The 8565-nt window shown below is 40.0% G+C and overlaps 1 non-coding gene across 1 annotated transcript; it reads left to right on the forward strand.

Annotated features, from left to right (window-relative positions):
- Window positions 1-230: 230 nt before the first annotated feature.
- Window positions 231-382, forward strand: LOC143180010 (U4 spliceosomal RNA). The gene has a single exon (XR_013002068.1). It is a non-coding gene; the product is annotated as a U4 spliceosomal RNA (small nuclear RNA).
- The last annotated feature ends 8183 nt before the right edge of the window (window positions 383-8565 follow it).

The following is an 8565-nucleotide window of genomic DNA, read 5'->3' on the forward strand; positions in this document are numbered from 1 at the left end:
AATTGAGTGTCTGGCTATCTTCGGGGCTATACTACTTACTGTGTTTCTGAACATATTCGGGGATATACTACTTACTAAGTTTCGAAATATATACTACTTTTATATTATACTACTACTTCCTGAGTGTCTAGTCAGTTCGGGGTTATACTACTTGCTGGGTGGCTGATCATAATTGGGATTGTACTACTTACTGTATTTCTGACTATGTTTGGAGTTACACTACTTGCTCAAGCTTTGCGCAGTGGCGATATCGTAACCAATGAGGTTCTACCGAGGTGCGATTATTGTTAGTTGAAAAGACTACTTACTGACTATATAACAATAAATATGTCGACAAATAAACGATGAACTATTGAAATCTACTTTTTAGTACTAAAAGTAGGTTATAACAGTCCAATTATTTAAATTGAACTAGTTTTTGATTGCTCGTAAAGTAGCCAACCTTTTCTGATATAAATATAGTTTTGTGTAATCTAAATCACTGTTGTGAAAATAACTCTGCATATCCACTAGGTTTGTGTCCAAAGATAATTCGACAATTGCTACTGGCGACGTTGTTCTTGCATTGTACGTGTCCGCAGAAATCGATCGAACGTCGGACAATGATTGGAAATCAATCGTCACTAAACAGATCGCTTGACTAATTGAGACTCTCGAATGCTGATGTAAGTTCAAATAACGACATTGATTGATTCGACGTGCGGCAACGATAATTCCTTTGTCAGTTCGTGATCGATCATCGTTGATCAGCCATCGTACTGGAAAAACGAGAATGTTAATTATCGAGTGACCGACATATTCGATGACATATAATATTTTGCATACTTATTGGTGTAACTGTCAACGACTGAAAGTGTTTGATTTTATTGCCAAGTAGAGTTTGTCAAGATATTCGGTAGAATTTTAATGAGGATCACTTTGACATATTGATGGGTCTCTGTTTTTAATTAAGAATTGTGGATACCTTTGTTACTGTAATCATATTAACTGAATTTTTTCCCTCGACCTTGATAAATTATGTATAAGAAGACAAAATACTGGTGTTGTTAGTAAAACAAAATTAATAGTATTTATAAATAACGCCAGCTTTTAAAGGCTATTACAAACAATTACCACGAAATGGAACGTATAGTGAGGCAATGTACCGTGTTACTGAGCACGCGGTACAGGAAAATGAATGAAAGACACATTCATTTCCTCGATAGCTCTTATCTCGAAATTCCTGTCGAGGCTCTGTTAAAAAATGGATTAACGATGTCTCGAGGGTTAAGAGTGTTTCATATAGACAACGTGGAAAGCCTCTTATCCTCGAGAAAAACTATGAAGAACGGATGTCGAACTTTCAAAGAAATTCATCAAAATAGAGGAGAAATTTGCCAAAAAATGGTGCTTCTAATTGTTGGTGGTTCTAATCGTTCTTGACGTTCTAATTAGAAAAATAATTCATAGTGTCAATTTTGAAGTCACAATTAAACATTTTTGAATACACTGTGCTGCAATAACCATTCCAGAGACAAAAGATGTTGTATAATGTAAAGGAGAGAGAATATCACTTCCATGCCCAGAGGAGTTAAATTGTCATCAAATTAGGACAAATGGTTTGATAGTTTGTGGAGACATAACCAGCTGAGAAAGCGAATAGGTCACGTTCTGGGATATTCTATGAATCGTCACGGCTGAAAATCGAGATTTAGAAGTTCGCTTCGTCGGCGAAAATAATGAATAAAATCCGCTGCTATCGAATATGAACGTTGTGACACTGTAAAAGCCAGTGGGTTGGTAAAAATTTCAATAAACGACTCATATCCGATTGTAATCTAGCATGATTTATGGAGAATTCCTCCCGATGGAATAGCAAGCATAACTCAGTGACAGAATTTAAAAAAAAACCCGAATAAAAAATAAATAGCGACAGGTTCCTATAGATTACATTCGACTCCATTCAATGCGATTTCTAGATATGCATATCCATACGAATATTTATACATGTACATCAATAAAATTAGACTCTTTGTGTTGAATAAAAAAAGAAGGATAATAATTGCCAGTACCATATTTCTAAAAATCTCCAATATTTCATTTCACCTTTGACAATTCTTTCCAGGAACAAAATCTACAATTTACACAGAGCATAAAAATAAAAAAGAGGGAAAAAGATTTTAAAATGCAATGTGAACCTTCTTAGACACTTTTTTAAATCGAGAAACGACTACCATGAAGACAAGCTTATGCGTGTATTTTTTAATTTGATCTCCGAATAAATCACGTCACTTCGTACAACATCATTTTACATTTCGCGAAGTAACGGACAGAAACCCCCTCGGAATCCCTGTGCGCGGCGTAGAACAACTGTACGTCCGTCTATCGGCACCGTGGCGGAATTTATTGTAATCCGTCTGGCGTCGAGTGCTCTACGAAAATTCTCGAACTTCAAACGGGCTCGGGAGTATTCGTATCCGAGGAAGTTGGGGAGGCACGAAACTCGTCGGTGAACTCAGCCTTTTCCCTTCGCAGCGTCGAAGTTCTGGCTTGGCCGCGATATTGTTAGAACTTTCTTGCAAGGTATGCCGCAACGAAGCAACCCCCATCCACTCTTTCCCGTAACGCGGTGCGTTTGCATTCTATATGTATATCGAAAAAGCTGCGGCGCGCCTCTTTAATTGGCCGTGGCCAACCATAATTAGCGAATAGCTACAGCAGAAAAAGTTCCTCAGCGTTTCGTTCTTCGTGAGTTCTTCGACCCTGGGCCAGTGGGACAGTTCAATGTGCAGGGGTTTCTTTTTATTTTAGAGGTTTGTACATGCAGCACCTACATTTCAGAAGATCAATTTTTCTTGGTGCGCATATATTAACCAAAGAATTGTGGAATATATCATTTGGAACGCAGAAGAATTCACATGGAAATTTTCTTCATGTTAATGGCACCTTGAAGGGTATTTGTGACGAGCAAAAATGTGCAAAATGATGGCTAACATAAATCTGGTAATTAACCTCGATAAAGGTGCAAGACATTTGTCTTAATTAGGGAGATCGTTAATATTCGTAGTCTCAAAGGTAGAATTTCATGGGTTTGTTTATGTACAGGGTTGCTTTCGAAAAGTTTTAACTAAAAATAGAAGAGTATCGCAGCGGCTGTATACTTTAATTCCAGGGGAACTACGGAAACTACTGAAAGAAGACCGTCAGCGTCTCTTCAACTCTCAAATGAGTTTCGACGTTTCGATTAAGGCCACTCTTGCTCGCAAGAAAATCAAATCACTTTGGAGGGAAATTAGAGAGAAATTGCGCAGAGAAATCAAATGTTAAGCATCTGACAGGTTAATATTGTATAGTAGTTACGCGAAAATTGCGTTTTGAAAACGCAGTCCAGTACTTGCAGCAGTTAGCATACTTCATTCATAATTCACTTGAATCAGGTGAATGAGAATTAGAAGCTATTTGCGTCAATTAATCTTCCTTTTTCAGACATTAAATTATTCACGAATCCGGGAAGATCCTATTTATGTAGTGCTTGTGAAACTGTACAATAATTATGAAATCGAAATTAACAGGTATTATCTTAACTGCATTCATGTGAGACCTGAGTAAACACTTCTATCGCAACAATACAAAGATAAGTAAATGATTAGCTTTGTGCACGTGAGCTGCGCAAGATTTCCTTTCTAATTTGCCGAATAGATTCGGTTAAAGGATGGCCAGGGTGTGGTCAGAGAGTTTACCGGATGTTTAGGTCTAATCAGGATGGATATGGCGAGGTGATAATGAGGGGTCACCACCCTTGGGTGCCACGTGGGACCGAATGAAGACAAATAGCCGAGCTCCACGTTCGTATGCCTCTATAGTACACTCATCTATGTTGATGGTCGTTGTAATATTCGATGTCAAGCCCTAGCCATGCCTCATTACACGTGCTACAGAAGCGTATGCTGGAAGTAAGCATGCAATAATTTAATTTCACGATCGACTTCGTACTTCCTCAAGAGTATGTATTTGTATTGTTCCATTTATTATTTACCTTTCTTTAAACACCATGTCCTTAATGTTGACTGTACAAAACATTCTTCGAGATTTAGTCACTCGATTTAATATTGCTCGAATTTTAATTACAATAAAGTCTATTCCTGGGCTCGTCACTGCGTCAGGTATTATGGAATATTTATGTTAATCTATATTATAGCAGTCCGTTTTGTAAAATGAGGTAATACGTTTGGTGGGAACCAACGCTGATGCGAATTTGCGCGATCCAAATCCACAGGTCGTTGTATACGACGTGCGAAGAACAAAAGCCCCAAGAATTAAGGTCGTGGGGGAGCGTTCCACTGCGGTTACGAACTCAATGATGATCCTGACAAGAGCGCGTGTAGTAGGAGGGGCCGAAAGTAAGGGCGTGTCGAGACTTTTCTTTTTACCCGCGGTAAAAACTCGTGGCAAACCGCAATAGAGGAGGTCGACATAGAGGAGAAGGGTAAAATACTTTCTCTTGACGCTACGCGTTGCCGATTTCCTACCTCTGTGTATCGTGCATTATAAATAGGACAGAAATTATAAGTATTTTATGCAACAACATTTCGTACGAAAATTAACGTAGAATATACAAATTCTGAAGAAATTGTGGTTATACTACCTAGTTCATGTCTGGCCATATTCAGTATTATTCTGTTTACTGAATGTCTGACAAAACTTCGTAGGAAAATTAACGTAAAATATACAAATTTTGAGAAAATGAGATGATACGTTTTTAAAGCAATGTTCCGAAAGAGAGTAAAATGAACAGTTTATAAGAAGAAAAACTTGTAATAACACATATTCAATAATAGGGTGGTAGAGTTTGTCCTATTTTCATGGGACACTAAGATATTCATACAAGGAAAACAAATGATTAATTAATGTAAAGACTGTGTTTCGAACCCAGAATATATGGAAAGTGTATAATATATGAAGAGCTAAGAACATTCTCGACACCTTAATTTCCAATTCCATCGAAAGTCACTTCATCCCTCGCTTTCCGTTCCCAAGACCATTTTAATCGTCCCAATGTGGCCGAAACGTGATTGGAAAACCGTTCGTTTGCACGCAACCAAACGGAAATAAGCTCTCCCATTTTCGCCACGAAATTCCACTGAAGCATCTTTTTTCCGTCGACGCTTCAACCCCTCATTGATCGCGTCGCTCTGGATAACAGGCTCCATTCGACTTTTCCTCCGATCCTCCTGCGTTCCAGCCGACTCCACCGCCCGTTTTATTGTCATTTCGCTCGTCTCCCCCGCGGACGGATAAACGCCAGGGAGAATATCTCCGCGTCCCGTAACCGGACGCTCTTTATTTTTCGGCATTGTCGAGGCTGGCGGTCGTACACCTGGAAAGAGCGCGTTCACGGCGATTAATCACTCCGTTTTTCGAGCCCACCGTCGTCCATCCCCTCTGTTTCGCCAGGACAGGCTCGTCGGGCCGCTCTTTTTCCAGCTTTCGTTCAGTTTTCACCAAGGACTCTCGTCGGGGTAATTGTTCGGTCGCGGTACGAACAACAAGCGCGTCAAAAACCGGACGAGTCCGCGGATTCGTTAGGCGAGCATTTAGCGAAAACGCGAGGACTCCCTGGACAATTCCCCCCGCCCACGGCGCGGCATCCACGCTCGTCCCTTTCTCCAGCGAACACCTGTCACAGCGCGGCCGCGCGTGCGCCAGAAACGTGGGATTTACGGGACGATTTTGTGAGCCGTTTTGTTTCCCTCTCTGCCCCACCCTCCGACCGCTCCTTTCTCCGACGCGCCAGTCTTCCCGGCGTTTCGCTCGCCCCCTTTTTTGCCCCGATTCTCTCCCATTTCCTGTTATATCATCCGCGACGCTTCTGATAATCGCGTTTCATCGTAAACGGGCCGAAAGCGAGGAACAGCTGAATCGCGGGCGACGATCGAACGACTGGCCCGGAAGCTTTCCCTATCCACCCCGTCTTTTTTCACCCCTTTTCAGCGCTCGCGCGCTGATACAGGCTAGCTGCCGCATTCATACCTCGCCCCTTCCCCGTGCCGTTTGTCCCGACGAACAATGGCCCGTTTAAATGTATCCTGTGTACAGCGGTATCTGAGGCCCAGCCTCGTGTTTCGCGGCGAGCCTCTAATTGTTGTAATTCATCGGCCGCGATTGCTGCTTTCGCTGACGCGGCGGCGGCACGCGGGGCGAGGAGAATACTGAGGAATGCTTCAGAGCGTTTCCTTTTGACATTTTGGGCGGGGCGAGTTTGTTACTTTGGGCAATTGTAATGGGCTAGCTGTTGAATTAGGATGTTTAACCCTTTGAGTGGTGAAATGGAAATTCTTAGTGTAGATAGTGGTGATATTGTAATTGTATTTGTTGGTTGTTGCGGCTGTTGCCTATGGGCGTTCAGCGGGCGACCTGCGAATGCATGTTGCGTTAATGGGAGTCAAAGTTAATTTTCATGTGCCTGAAATTGGAAGTTGAGGGTTACCTGACTTTCTACGAGAACTGGAGATAATTCAATAATGGTGAAATAAGTACAAAAGGTGTGATATGAAAGTGTGGAGTTTAAATATCTTTCAAGTAAAAAGAACTTTAATAGCATTAAAAATATTTGAACGCCTTTTCTGGGATAATTATCTTTCATATCCAGGTTACCTTATACTTTAGGTTTTATGGTCTACAAACAATCTCTTCAATGCAGATATATAGACTCGATCTATAGGCACAGTGTCAATAGTTACATTCTAGAAAAGCATGTAAGTTTTCAACAGATCATTTTGCACGTTAACTATAGTGTGGTTAGACACACATGTTATCATATATTATCTCAAAACTTTTTTATCGCGTATCCTACAATTTATTTCGAATATAAATAACTCGATCTATTTATCCTATTAGAAGTAGGTTCATAAATGTTAAAAAACTTATTATATGAATGATACACTGAATTTCATCATCGCAAATCTTGCCTAATTTACACTATACACATTCGTTATATTGGGACGACCCTGTGTACGCTACCCCGAGCAGTTTCCTCGAATTTAATCGGAGCCATTGTACTGACAATTAATCATATTGTATACTACGGCCGTAGTGACTGTAAACATGTAATTCCGCGATAACTGGCTTTACAAACCGACGTTACGGAGACTGAACTTGAGGGCACTGTCCTTTGACCATTGTCGACAGGATGTCTATGAAGTTTGAAGTGGCTCGCACCACTGATCTTGGTTGCTTCTCGTATTTCAGTAATAGTTGATAACGTAAAATTATCTTGCATGATAATTCGAAGTTTCGTGTCTTACCAATATTGGGAATTAATCAAGGAAATTCGTGTTAAAAAATAGTCAAGGACTATTATAGGGAGAAATGGGCACTGTGTGGCCCAGTTTTTTTATGGATGCGTGCATGGGTCTTGGATGTGGATGAGTCAATGAGAAAAATATGATTGAGGAGTATAGAATTAAGATAGGTTTCTTGCATATGAGATTTATCGTACATAAAATACTTTGAGAGTCTATAGCGATCAGATTCAGCTGCATGTAATTATTATACAGTGAGTAATTGAATTGTTGTGAATCGATAGAAATAATTTATTTTCGGTGATATTATGACGTCAATAGTTAAATATACGTTTTCTTACATTTTGAACGCAGCCATAAAATTTAATTATATTCTGATGTTTGTGACAGGGTTTTGTTTAACCCTCGTCAAAGTGTACCAGGATCCAAGTGGACCCAGACGTAGTATCGTGAGGGTTAACCTTTGTCTTTCAACTTGAATAAATGGGTGACCTGTAGCAGGCAGTAGGAAAGACGAACGACCTGCAAACCGGAAGGTGGAGCTCTGTAAATACGTAACACTAGGGGAAACACAGCTTGTTTCCTGCGCTTGACGTCGTTCATCGTGTTCCTCTAGAACTTTTACAGGTGGTTCTACTTCGACGTTGTGTAATTAATGCACTACGAGTGCTGGAGAACGTTTTGATATACGTGAAGCATTGGTTTAATGTTTGTTGGTTACATTTTTCATTCATATTTTCATGTGAAAGTCTGACTAACAAAAACCTTGAAGACTATTTAATTAATTGTAGGACTGTGAACTGAATCCCGAGTTCCAGAATAAGACATTTTCTAAAATTAGCAACAATTACTACCATGCTTTGTATTCAGTGATTTAGTTTGCATTGATCCTAGTGCATGCAAGAGTAATGCAATTTATACAAAAGTTATTATCGTTAAAGTCTCAAGTGCAACGTTATTATTCGAATTCTTGACGCTATCGGGAAATTTTCAAGACTTCCATTGCTCGAACAATTTTGCCGGAAGGGGAAACTTTGAGACCGCGTATCGGATAAAATTTCATAACAGTTTCCATTGAGAGGGAGCATTGCGAACATTGTGTGAAATAGGTTACAGCGAAAACTGCTCGGGATTAGTATAGGTACGACCAGCAGGAATTTCTTCGGCTTCTTCAACTATGTTCTTTATATGTCTTATCTCCTTGAAAATATTAAACGAGGGTAAAACTTCTAATAAGCTATTATAATCGAACTCTAAGTTACGTACATGTATATTAATATCTTCT

This window comes from Calliopsis andreniformis, chromosome 5, assembly GCF_051401765.1.
Source record: "Calliopsis andreniformis isolate RMS-2024a chromosome 5, iyCalAndr_principal, whole genome shotgun sequence".
Taxonomy (NCBI): domain Eukaryota; kingdom Metazoa; phylum Arthropoda; class Insecta; order Hymenoptera; family Andrenidae; genus Calliopsis; species Calliopsis andreniformis.